This window comes from Pipistrellus hanaki (genome assembly GCF_964339955.1).
Source record: "Pipistrellus hanaki genome assembly, chromosome: 7".
Taxonomy (NCBI): domain Eukaryota; kingdom Metazoa; phylum Chordata; class Mammalia; order Chiroptera; family Vespertilionidae; genus Pipistrellus; species Pipistrellus hanaki.
Genome location: NC_140509.1, coordinates 4,028,434 through 4,042,694, shown reverse-complemented (window position 1 = coordinate 4,042,694; position 14,261 = coordinate 4,028,434). Strand labels below are relative to the sequence as shown.

Here is a 14,261-nt window from a genome sequence, read left to right as displayed (position 1 = left end):
ATCGAAAACTTGTTTGAAGAAATAATGACAGAAAACTTCCCTGATATAGGGAAGAAAAACTCACACAAATCCAAAAAACTCACACAAATCCCAAGCAAAATGAATCCCCAAAGACAGACACCTAGGTACATTATAATTAAATTGGCAAACACCAAGTACAAAGTAAGAATCTTAAAAGTGTCCAGAGAGAGACAGAAAGTTATATAAAAAGGAACCCCTATCAGACTAGTAATTGATTTCTCAACAGAAATTCATCAGGCCAGAAAGGAATGGAATGAAATATACAAAGTCATTCAAAGGAATGGTTTGAATCCAAGAATACTGTACCTAGCAAGGTTATCAATCAAAATTGAAGGGGAATCAGGAGCTTCACAGACAAAAAAGGACTATAGAAATTTATCACCACCAAACCAGCCATGCAAGAAATGCTAAAGAGTGTGCTGTAAAAATAAATAAATAAATAAATAAAAAATAAAAATAAAAAATAAAAAATAAAAAAAAGGAAGCAAAGAAGGAACACAGTGGTAGAGAATAAAAATGGTGACAAATAAGTACCTATCAATAATAACTTTAAATGTATTATAAATGGATTAAATGCCCCAATCAAAAGACACAGGGTAATGGATTGGATAAGAAAACAGGACCCATATATCTACTGTCTACAAGAAACGCACCTCAGAAAAAAAGATGCACACAGACTGGGGGTGAAATGATGGAAAAAGTTTTTTTCCGGGGAATGGAAATTAAAAAAAATAGCTGGGGTAGCAATACTTATATCTGACAAATTAGATCTCAAAGTGAAGGACATAACAAGAGATAAGGAAGGGCACTTCATAATACTAAAAGGAACAATCCAACAAGAAAAAATAACTCTGGTAAACATATACACACCCAAAACAGGAACAGCCAAATACATACAAAAACCCCTGGAGGATATTAAGAGAGAGATTGACAGCAATACACTCATAGTAAGAGACTATAATACCTCACTATCACCATTGGACAAATTCTCTAAACAAAAAATCAGCAAAGAAACATCAATCCTAAATGACTCATCAGACCAGATGTAATTAACTGACATCTTCAGAACATTTAACCCCAAAGCCACAGAATATACATTCTTCTCAAGTGCACATGGGTCATTTTCAAAGATAAACCATATGTTGGGTCATAGGCAAAGTCTCTTCAAATTCAAGAAGTTAGAAACAATACCAAGCATCTTCTCAGATCACAGTGGCATAAAACTGGGAATCAACTACAATAAAAACAATTCAAAGAAATAAAACCCATGGAGACTAAACAGCATGCTATTAAAAATGACTGCATGACCAGAGAGATCAAGGAAGAAATGAAAAACATCGTGGCAGCAAATGACAATGAAAACACAGCAATCCCAAATTGGGACACAACGAAAGCAGTCTTGAGAGGAAAGTTCATAGCTCTACAAGCCTACTGTAAAAAACAAGAAACAATGGTAATAAACTACCTAACCCTACAATTCAAAGAGTTAGAAAGAGAGCAACAAGAAAAGCCCAATGTAAGCAGAAAGAAGGAAATAATAAAGATGAGAGTGGAGATAAACAACATAAAGACCAAAGAAACAATACAAAAGATCAATAAAACCAAGAGCTGGTTCTTTGAAAGGATAAGAAAGATTGATGAACCTCTATACAGGCTCACCAAGAAGCAAAGAGAAAGGACTCAAATAAACATAATCAGAAATGAAAGAGGTGAAATAACAACATACCCCAGAGAAATACAAAGGATTGGTAAAAAAAAATAAAATATATATATATATATATATATGATGAACAACTCTATTCTAACAAACTGGACAACCTGGAGTAAATGACAAATTCCTAGAAAAATACAGCCTTCTAAAACTCAAACAGGAAGAATCTAAACATCTCAATAGGCCAATAACTATGGAAGAAATTGAAGCAGTCATCAAAAAGCTTCTAGCAAACAAAAGCCCGGGGCCAGAGGGCTTCACAGTTACCAAACATTCAAGGAAGAACTAAAACCTATCCTCCTCAGACTATTCAAAAAAATTCAAGAGTAAGTCTCACTTCCAAGCTCCTTCTATGAAGCCACCATCACCCTAATACCAAAACCAGAGAAAGACAACACAATGAAAGAGAATTACAGGCCAATATCCCTCATGAACATAGATGCCAAAATCCCCAACAAAATTCTAGCAAATTGGCTCCAGCAGCACATCAGAAAGATCATATACCATGACCAAGTAGGATTTATCCAAGGAATGCAAGGATGTACAATATCCACAAATCAATAAACGTGATACATCACATAAACAAATTGAGAGATAAAAAATCACATAGTCATATTAATTGATGCAGAAAAAAACATTTGACAATATCCAACACCCTTTCTTGATAAAAACTCTCAACAAGGTGGGTATAGAAAGATCATACCTTAACATAATAAAAGCTATATATGATAAACCCAGAGCTAACAACATTCTCAATGGGCAAAAACTAAAACCATTTCTCCTAAGAACAGGATCAAGACAGGGATGCTCACTCTCACCACTCCTGTTTCACATAGTCCTGGAAGTACTAGCCATTGCAATTAGACAAGAAGAAGAAATAAAAGGCATCCAAATTGGAAAAGAAAAAGTAAAGCTGTCCTTATTTGCAGATGACATGATATTGTACATAAAAAACCCAAAAGACTCCATCAAAAAACTAACAGACTTAATAAATGAATCTGGAAATATAGCAGGATATAAAATTAATGCCAAGAAATCTATGGCATTTCTATACACCAATTGTGAACTTACAGAAAGAGGGACTAAAAAAGCAATTCCACTTACCATTGCACCAAAAAAAAGAAAAAAAAAATTAAGATACCTAGGAATAGTTAAAAAAATATATATATTTTATTGATTTCTTACAGAGAGGAAGGGAGAGAGATAGAGAGCTAGAAACGTCAATGAGAGAGAAACATCGACCAGCTGCCTCTTGCACACCCCCTACCGGGGATGTGCCCGCAACCAATGTACATGCCCTTGGCCGGAATCGAACCTGGGACCTTTCAGTCCACAGGCTGACGCTCTACTGCTGAGCCAAACCGGTTTCGGCCCGCTGAGCCAAACCGGTTTCGGCAACCTAGGAATAAATTTAACGAAGCAGGTAAAAGACCTATATGCAGAAAATTACAGGACACTGAAAAAAGAGATCGAGGAAGACATAAATAGATGGAAGAACATACCATGTTCATGGATTGGTAGAATCAACATCATTAAAATGTCCATACTACCCAAAGCAATCTATAGATTCAATGCACGCCCCATTAAAATACCAATGGCATATTTCACAGACCTAGAAAGGACTCTCCAAAAATTAATCTGGAATAAAAAAAGACCCTGAATAGCCACAGCAATTCTGAGAAAGAAGAATAATGTAGGAGGGATCTCAATACCAGACTTCAAGTGATATTACAAAGCCACTGTTCTCAAAACAGCCTGGTACTGGCACAAGAACAGACATATAGACCAATGGAATAGATGACTGGATCATAAAACTATGGTACATCTACACAATGGAATACTATGCTGCCATAAAAAAGAAGGAGTTCATACCATTTGCAGCAACCTTGATGGGACTAGAGAACATTATGCTAAGTGAAATAAGTGAAATAAGCCAGTCAATGAAAGAAAAATGCCACATGATCGCCCTCATTTATGAATAATAAAGAACATTATAGACTGATGAACAAAAAGATAGATACAGAGACAGTAAAGTATCAAACAGACTTTCAAATTACAGCGGGAAGATTAGGGAGAGATGGGGGAGATGAGAGACCAACCGAAGGACTTGTATGTAGCATATAAGCATAACCAATGGATGCAAAACACTGGTGGGGTGAGGGCCTGTATGGGAGTGGGAGGGGGGGCAATGGTAAGATATGTACACATATAATACCTTAATAATAAAAAAAAAACAGTATGGTGGTTCTTAAAAAATTAAAATAGAATTACCATGTGATCCAGAAATTGGGGATATATACTTTATTTAGAGAAAAAGTAAAATGGTGTTTGTTAGGGGCTGGAGGGAAGATGGGAATGGAGTTATTGTTTAATGGGTACAGAGTTTCAGTTTGGGATGGAAAATATTTTGGAAATGGATGTGGTGATGGTTGCACAACAATGTGACTGTGCTTAATGTCATTGAATCATAGACTTAAAAATGGCTAACATGGTAAATGTCATTCTATCCTTATCCTATATAATAAAAGCCTAATATATAATAATTAAATTGCATGTTATGTTAATGATCGCTGTTTCCACAGTGAGGATTTTCTGGGACCTCCTGTAATGGCACTCAAGTTACTATGTTGACAAGGTAAAAGTCTGTATTTTTTTTTTAACATGCTTTAAAATTTAAGTTTATCATTAGTTTTAAAAATATATATTTTATTGATTTTTTTTTTATGGAGAGGAAAGGAGAGGGATAGAAAGTTAGAAACATCAATCAGCTGCCTCCTTCACACCCCTTACTAGGGGTGTACCCACAACCAAGGTACATGCAGACTGACACTCTATCCACTGAGCCAAACCAGTTAGGGCTATCATTAGTTTTATTATTAGTTCCAGGAACTCTTTATAGTCATAAATTGAACACTGTTAAAATCCTATCCTAACAGCAGAGGCTGGAGGGAACTACCGATAATGCACAGACTCTGTAATGAAAAAGACTGAGATTAAAATACTCTATTTTGCCCAGCTGGTGTTGCTCAGTGGAGCGTCAACCCATGAAGCAGGAGATCTAGGTTTGATTACCGGTCAGGGCACATGCCTGGGGTTTCAGGCTTGATCTCCAGTAGGGGTCATGCAGGAGGCAGCCAAAGAATGATTCTGTCTTCATTGATGTTTATTTCTCTCTCCCTCTTCCTTCTTCTCTCTAAAATCAATAAAGTTTAAAGGTACAAAACAAAACCTTATTTATTCTTATTTAAAGGTTTTGTTTTGTACCTTTAAACTTTATTGATTTTAAGCAATTGCATAACCTCAGACTCTTTATGGACATCATTTTAACCCAGCATTCTTAACTGTAAAATAAAAATGGTACGTCTTACCCAGTAATTTATTAATATTTTAAAACTAAACTACATATGTTAGTTATTGAGTTAGTAGGCATAGGTTAGTCAAAAGATTCTCTTTTTATCCTTTTAATGTCTGTAGGATTTATAATGGTCCCTCTTTTATTCTCTTATTGCTAATTTTTGTTTCTTTTCTTTCTTGATTAGTGCTCCTGTGGGCCAGCAGAGAGTGGGTGCCACGGAGTGAATTTCCTGTGTCTGGGGATGACTTGTGTCCCACCAGCCTGCCTGTATCCCACTCGGGGGCCCTTGGCTCATTACCCCTGTGTCCAAGGTGGTGACTGTTATGTATGAGCTTACAAAGAATTTAACTTCAGAGGAGGCCATTGGTCCCAGTAAGATCTCCATTATAGGGACTGGGTCGGTTGGCATGGCCTGTGCCACCAGCATCTCACTGAGGGGCCTGAGTGATGACTGTGCCTTGGTGCTGCTGCTGAAGGCAAACCAAAGGTGAAACATGGATCTTGAGCATGGCAGTCCTTTCCTGAAAATGCCAAATATTTTTGCCAGCAAAGAGTACCTCATGGAATTTACACTGCAAACTTTAGCCTCGTGATTACCACAGCAGGGGCACACCAGGAAAGGGAGAAACATCTTTTAATTTAGTCCAGTAAAATGTGGCATCTGTGACTTAATGATCTCTCTATATAAAAGCCAAGCAACTGGAACAGTGCCCCCACTTTTGGCCCCACCCCCAGTCAAGCCCCGCACCCCATCAGGGATGTGGCTGGCCAGCCAACCACCCATGCACAAATTTGTGCACTGGACCTCTAGTATCTCTATATTTCCTCCCCTCTCTAGCCTCTGAAAACTACCATTCTACTCTCTGTTTTTATGAATCTGAATACTTTAGATTTCTAATATAAGTGGGGTTATGCAGTGTTTGTCTTTCTGTATCTGGTTTGTTTCACTCAGCATAATATCCTCCATGTTCATCCATGTTGTAACAAATGCAGGTTTTCCTCCTCTTCTTAAAAAAAATATGTATCATGTGTTTGTTTTTTGTTAATTCTTAACTGAGATTTTCCCCCCATTGATTTTTAGAGAGAGAGAGAGAGTGGAAGCGGGGGAAGGGTACATGCGCATAAGAGAAAGAAAAGGTGGGGAGAAAGAAACATAGATGTGAGAGACATTGGTTTGGTTGCTTCATGCATGTGCCTGGACGATTGAATCTGCAACCCAGGTACATGCCCTTGATAAGGAATCAAACCTATGAACCTTCAGTGCCCAGGCCAATGTTCTAACCACTGGTAAGGGCAGATTTTCTCCTTTTAGAAGACTGAATAGTATTTCATTGTATGTATTTACCACATTTTATTTACCCATTAATTTATCAATAGACATTTAGGTTGCTTCCATGTCTTGGCTATTCCAATAATGCTTCAATTAACATAAGGGTGCAGCTAACACTTCAAGATTTTAATTTACATTCCCTTGGATATATACTCAGAAGAGGAATTGCAAGGTCATATGGTAGCTCTATTTTAAATATTTTGAGGAATCTCCTTACTGTTTTCATAGTGGCCACACCAATCTACATTCCCATCAACAGTGCACCAGGGTTTTCTTTTCTGGATGTCCTCATCAACACTTGTTGTCTTTAATGTTTTGTTTGTAATAGTCACCCTATCTGGTGTGATGTAATATCTCATTGTGGTTTTAATTGGCATTTTCTTAATGATTAATGATGTTGAGCACCTTTTCATATATCTGTTGGTTTCCTTTTGAAATTTATTTAAAAGTCAAAAGTAATTATAAGACTTTACTAGGGGCCTGGTGCACAAAATTCGTGCATAGGGGTGAGTGGGTCCCTCAGCCCGACCTGCACCCTCTCCAATCTCAGAGCCCTCAGGGGATGTCCTACTGATGGCTTAGGCCTGCTCTGCATGGTTCTCTGCTCTCTGCAGACCTGCCTGCTTGACGCCACTGCAAGTCCTGGTGTCTGCTTTCTGTGGGGGCACTGCAGGGGACTGCTTGCCCCTTGCTGCTATGGCCAGGGGAAAGCAGGGCCCTGCTGTCTGCTCAATAACTGCAGAGAACTCCTTGTTCATTGTTGCCATGGCCAGGGTCAAGCAGGGCCCTGCTGTCTGCTTGCTCGATGTGGGCCACATTCCAGCACCACTCCCAGCCACTTGTGTGCACAGTGGCTTGGAGTGCCTTGGTCCCGGGGATGTTCTCACTCTGCCCCTGGCTGCTCCAGGCCTACATGTGGGCCTACAGGCTCAGAGTGGCCTGGGTCTCAAGGACACCTGTCCCTGGGATGCAGGCCACTTTGTGCTGGCACACACACAAGCAGCCACCCCACCCCCAACTGCTCCACTCCTGTGTGTGCAAATTAGCCTGCCATCTTTATTAGGTTAATTTGCATACCCACTCCTGATTGGCTGGTGGGTGTTGTGGAGGTATGATAAATTTGCATATTTCTCTTTTATTAGTGTAGTTTGTTGGGTTTATAGCTCATTCAGTAACATATGATAATGATAGATCAAAGGAGTTGGGGTAACAATAGAGCTACATCGGAGGAAGGAAACAATACTAGATAATAAGTTGAGTGCACTGGAAGAAATATAGAATATCAGAACTGGTAAATGTGCATGCTTATGAAAAAGACACTTTAAATATGCTTCTCCTTTCCTTTTTCAACTTCTTCCATAGATGCATGATTGTAAAGCAATACTTGTAACACATTGTTGGACCTATCACATATGTAGATGACATATATGACAATAATCACATGACAGTGAGAATGCATAGAACTGTATTGGAACCATAGTCTTAGTATTTTGCTGGAATTAAATTAGTATTAATATGAAGTTGATTGTGATAATTAAGATGCATATAATCTCTAGAGCAAACACTAAGAATATAGCTTTAAAAAGTTAAAACATCAAGAAAGGAATTTTAAAAAAGTAAGTAATTCAAATGGCATACTATACAAATCTGTTGAATAGAAAAGAAGAAATTAAGGGAGAAACAAAGCAGCAAAGGGATAAGATATAAAAAAAATTGCGTCCTGGCTGGTGTGGCTCTGTCATCCAGTACACCAAAAGGTGGCAGATTCACTTCCCAGTCAGAGCACATACCTAGGTTTCAAGTTCAATCTTGAATCAGGGTGCATACAGGAGGCAACCAATTGATGTCTCTCTCTCTCTCTTCCTCTTTCTCTCTCTCTAATAAAAAATAAATGAAGTAATGTTTCCCCAGGGGCTCTGTGTTCTGGAGTGGCACTACTTGGTCCGGAGGCAGGTTGCAGGCTGCTGGTGCCGGGCTGAGGAGAACAGTGAGTCGGTTTGGCATTGGCAGTTGGGGTCCCTGCAATGATGAGTGCTGCCTGCCAGGGAGTTGTGTCCACGGGGGTGAAGGATTCAGCCTCCCCAGATGACGATCTTGGATCTAGCGATTGGGAGACAGCAGACTTCGGTAATGAAGAAAGAAAACAAAAGTTCTTTAGACTTATGGGTGCAGGAAAGAAAGAACATACTGGTCCTCTTGTTATAGGAGACCACAAATCAACATCTCACTCCTGAACAGGGGAAGAAGACAAGAAAATTAATGAAGAGCTGGAGTCTCAGTATCAGCAAAGTATGGACAGTAAATTGTCAAGAAGATAGCGAAGACACTGTAGACTTGGCTTCAGTGAGGTAGAAGATCATGGTGGAGAAGGTGATGTGGCGGAGATGATGATGATGATGATGATGCACCTGATCCTGAAAGCCCAGGTGACTCTGAAAGTGATTGAACTTGCTGAAGAACTCCAGGCTGCTGAGCACCCTGGTGAAGTGGAGGATCCCCCAAAAACAAAAAAGATTCAAAAAGCAACTATAAAATGACATATGTTAAACCCAATGGTTCATAACTCCCAAACACGTAGTCTTTGATGAAAAGGAAGCCTTATTGTTATAACGCACAGTGGAGGACAACTTATAGAGCACAGGCCTTTGCGTTATAATTTTTAAAAAGGCCCTTTTAAGTAATTACAAAGAGTGTTTGCTTTCAATGCCATGGGCTACACTTTTATGGGCATGGTTAAAATCAATTTTATAAAGCATAGGGGTTGTGTAAAATAAGAAATAAATACAATACTTAACTCCCTTTCATATTAGCATTATCAAATCTCTAATCTCACCTTTTTATCCCTTCAAATAGTTGAGGGAGACACTATTATTTTGTTTGTTTATAGTAGCTGTCTTTTTTGTGTTCATATTTTTCTCATAAAAATGTGATGTGTTTATGAAAAGAATTATTTTATTATACTTTGTTATAGTAGAACTACTCATCATGGATATTTCTGTTGCCAGTAGCAATCTAAAGTAATATTGGCAAATGGTTAGGTAATTAGTTTACTCTTACTGATTCAACTCTATTCTTTTGGACCAAAGCAACATGAGAGCAAATAATTTTCAAACCTGTTGGGTTGGAAATACAACTGTCATACATTTGGAATGTTTTATTTCCCATTTTGCCCCTCCACCCCCAAGCTCGTGACCTCACCCCCTGTTGTCTGTGTCCATTGGTTAGGCTTATATGCATGGATACAGTCCTTTGGTTGATTTCTTCCCCTTCCCCCATCCACCCTGCCTTCTTTCTGAGGTTTGATGGTCTGATTGATGCTTCCCTGTCTCTGCATCTGTTTTTGTTCATAAGTTTATATTGTTCATTATATTCCACAAATAAATAAGATCAAGAGATATTTATCTTTCTCTGACTGACTTATTTCACTTAGCATAATGCTCTCTGGGTCCATCGATGCTGTTGGTAAGAGTTCTTTCTTTTTTCCAGCAGCGCAGTATTCCATTGTGTAGATGTTCCACAGCTTTTTAATACACTCATCTGCTGATGGGCACTTAGGCTGTTTCCAAATCTTAACTATTGTATATTATGCTGCTATGAACATAGGGTTGCATATATATTTTCTAATTGGTGTTTTCAGTTTCTTGGGATATATTCTAAGAAGTGGGATCACTGGGACAAATGGGAGTTCCATTTTGAGGTTTTTGAGGAAACTCCATACTGTTCTCCACAGCGGCTGCACCAGTCTGCATTCCCACCAGCAGCACATGAGGGTTCCTTTTTCTCCGAATCCTCGCCAGCACTTGTCGTTTGTTGATTTGTTGATGACAGCCATTCTGACAGGTGTGAGATGGTTTCGCATTGTTGTTTTGATTTGCCTCTCTTGGATAAATAGTGACTTTGAGCTTGTTTTCATATGTCTCCCGGTCTTCTGTATGTCCTCTTTTGAAAAGAGTCTATTTAGGTCCTTTGCCTAGTTTTTGATTGGATTGTTTATTTTCCTCTTGGTAAGTTGTATGAGTTCCTTGTAAATGTTGGAGATTAAACCCCTATCAGAAGGAATCTTCATTAATCTGTTAAGATTATTTTCAGAAAAAGAAAACAACAAAAAGTATTGTACCTATGGTAAATTATTACAAGCTTTCCTCTTGAGACTGGGAATGAGTCAAAGTGCCCCATTTCATGCCTTATATGTATAAATATTATATAATGTAAATAACATTTACCTTATATAGTTTTATATATAAAATGAAATAACATTTACTATTATGGTTATACAAGTTAAAAAAAGATATAAATAACACAATTAGAAAAAATACATAAATATATACATACATACATATACATAGTGTGACATAAAAAGGTGAAATTAGAAAGTCCAGAAAGTATTAGAATTAATAAATGATAATTTCAATTTGCTAGATTCAGGGCCAACATCTAATAATAATAATCACAAATCTATACATTTGTATAAAGCAAACAGAAAAAGCAATTTAATTACAATTTGTTTATTCTAGTACTGTCAAATTTATTACGAAGACATAAATCTGACCAAGATATGTGACCTCTCCATTAAAAATTATAAAATCTTTTTGAGAAAAATTAAAGAAAATATCTTAAATTTTTTATTTTTTAATTATAATTGACATACACTATTATAGTACTTTCAGGTGCAGAACATAGTGATTAGACATTGATATGCCTTATGAAGCAATCACCCTGAAAAGTATGGTACCCATCTGGCATTATACCTAGTTATACAATATTATTGACTATACTATTAGCCCGGTGCTGCACAAAATTCGTGCACATTAAAAGGGATTTAATTAAAGGAAATATTTTACTATTGCTATTTGCCTTTGTCTATAATAGAAGCGTCAGAGATGAAAGAAAATTGGTAAAATGTATATGAAAATCTCCCTCCTGTCAGAGTCTTGGGTGCGCTGTAGGACTTAGAGTCAAGTCCCCGCCCACCACCCACTTTGAAAATGCAGGAGACCCAGTCTCGCAGGCCCAGCCCTCATTGGGTGAGACACAGACCTGGCCAGCCCCACCCTCATTAAACCCCTTTGGGCATGCCTGAGGTTCCCCGGCCTGAGGCCGGGTGGGGGGCATGGCTTGAGGTCCCCGTCAAGCCCCACCAGGCAGGGGGCACAGCCTGAGTCTCCTGGCCTGGTGCTGGAGTGAGGGCATGGCCTGAGGTCCCCTGTCAAGCCCCACTGGGCACAAGGTGTGGCCTGAGGTCCCTCGCCCTAGCCAGGCACCATGCAGCCTCAGATCCCTGCTGTCCGGTCGTGATGTTACAGTGTCCTGGCTAATTTGCATGTTTTCTATTATATAGATAAATTCCCTAAGTGAAGAGAATAGTAAAAGAAGATGTCACAGATAGACTGAAAGGACTGAATATTTAAAAATGTCTATTCTCCTTGAATTGCATAGGTTTTGTACAATCTCAAACATAATCTCAGATGAGACTCTATTTCTGGTGGAAGTTGACAAAGTGATTCTGTAATGTAAATGGAAATGCAAAGGGTCAAAAATCATCAGTGCAACATAAACATTTAAATGCAAGTATAGTTTATACAATCTAATGCTGGCTATATTAGCTTTATGAGTATAATATAGTGATCCAACATTCCTATGCCTCATAATGTGATCACCCCACTAATTCTAGTAATCACTGTCACCAGGCAAACCCAGCACAATATGATTGACTATATTTACCTTCACCTTTTTACTCATCCCTCACACTTCCCTATGAGTCTGTTTTTGTTTTGTCTTGTTTGTCCATTTAGATGCCATATATACATGAAATCATATGGTGTCTGTCTTTCTCTGCCTGACTTGTATCATTTAGGGCAGGGGTGAGGACCCTTTTTGCTGCCAAGGGCCATCTGGATATTTATAACGTCTCTTGTGGACCATAGAAAACTATCCACTTACAATTATCCTGCTATAATATCGTATATTTCCTCAGACATTTAATTAACTCACCCTAATGTGATGGCTGGAACTGCTTCCCTTTGCTGAGGCGTGTGATGTTAGTTGGTTCTAATGATGTTGCTACCTGCACCTGCTTTTCCAGGTTTCTGTTGGTCAGTCTGGAGCGCAGTCCCTCATTGAGATGGTAATTTTTATTATTATTATTATTTTTATAAATGAGGCAATTTATTAACCCAGCGTTTGTCCTAATGCTTCTTGTTGGCAGCTGCCACCTGCCCTGCGATTCTGTCCAGATCTCTCTGTCCCTGAGGTGTCAATTTGCGGCCTCCATCCTGATCCTTCACCATTTTCAGCCCCTCCAGGGCTTGGAGGACTCTGCGGGCCACGCTCTTAGAGCCTCTGCTGAAGTGGCTGGGCATGACACCGTTTCTCCGCCGTCCTCCATGGAACTTGGTCATGGCGCCAACCCCAGCGCCTCCCCGAAGGTACAGGGGCCGCGCTGTGGAAGCAGCTCGTGTGTAGAACCAATTCTCATCGCAGGGAGCAAGCTCTTTGTGCTGGCCAGCTTCACAGTGTCCACCCATTCCGGGACTTTCAGCTTCCCGGACTTTTTGAGGAAGGCTGCTAGAGCTCTGACCAACTCCTGCTGGTTCACGTCTTTTACAGGAACTCCTGGCATCGTGCGGCCTCCGCGCTGCCAGCCAGGGGAAAGGGCGAGGTGGTAAGTTTTGAAAAGAACTGCTCACAGCAGCAAGTTGTTCCAAACACAGATGCATATTCCTTTTTTTTTTTTTTTTAAATCTCTATTGCTCAGATTATTACAATTGTTTCTCCTTTCCCCCCCATAGCTCCCTTCCACCAGGTTCCGGCCCCACCCTCTGCCCTTATCCCCCACCCCATTGTCCTCATCCATAGGTGTACAATTTTAATCCAGTCTCTTCCTGCAACCCCACACCCCTTTCCCCCTGATATTATCAATCCACTCCCTTTCTTTGCTCCTGATTTTATTATATTCACCAGTTTATTCTGTTCCTCAGATTTTCAATTCACTTGGTTTTTAGATTCACTTGTTGATAGATATGTATTTGTTGATCATAATTTTTATCTTTTTTCTTCTTCCTCTTCTTAAAGAATACCTTTCAGCATTTCATATAATAGTGGTTTGGTGGTGATGGACTCCTTTAACTTTTTCTTATCTGTGAAGCTCTTTAACTGCCCTTCAATTCTGAATGATAACTTTGCTGGATACAGTAATCTTGGTGGTAGGTTCTCTCTATTCATCACTTTGAATATTTCTTGCCACTCCCTTCTGGCCTGCATAGTTTCTGTTGAGAAATCAGCTCATAGTCGTGCTATTCATCACTTTGAATATTTCTTGCCACTCCCTTCTGGCCTGCATAGTTTCTGTTGAGAAATCAGCTCATAGTCGTATGGGTGCTCCCTTATAGGTAACTGTTTTTCTCTTGCTGCTTGTAAGATCTCTCTTTGTCTTTTGCCCTTGTCATTTTAATTATGATGTGACTTGGTGTGGTCCTCTTTGGATTCCTCTTGTATGCTTCCTGTACTTATAAGTCTATTTCTTTCACCAGGTGGGAGAAGTTTTCTGACATTATTTCTTTAAATGGGTTTTCAGTATCTTGCACTCTCTCTTCTTCTGGCACCCCATAATTCTGATGTTGGTACGTTTGAAGTTGTCTCAGAGGCTCCTTATGCTATCTTCAATTTTCTGGATTCTCTTTTCTTCTTGTTTCTCCAGAGGAGTGTCATTTGCCTCTTTATATTCCAAATCTTTGACTTGATTCGTGTGATCCTCCAGTCTGCTGTTGGATTTATGTATAATAGTTTTTATTTCAGTCAGTGTATGTTTAATTTCTAGTTGGGTCTCATTAAATTTATTGGCCTTT

General features: G+C 39.0%; 2 pseudogenes across 2 annotated transcripts; one reads left to right on the top strand and one right to left on the bottom strand.

Moving 5' to 3' along the window:
- Window positions 1-8,483: 8,483 nt before the first annotated feature.
- LOC311626219 (small acidic protein-like) lies at window positions 8,484-8,980 on the top strand (annotated as a pseudogene). Its single transcript has one exon. The product of its transcript is annotated as a small acidic protein-like (transcript).
- Window positions 8,981-12,545: 3,565 nt separating this feature from the next.
- Window positions 12,546-13,066, bottom strand: LOC311626216 (small ribosomal subunit protein eS19-like; annotated as a pseudogene). The gene has a single exon. The product of its transcript is annotated as a small ribosomal subunit protein eS19-like (transcript).
- Between the last annotated feature and the right edge of the window lie 1,195 nt (window positions 13,067-14,261).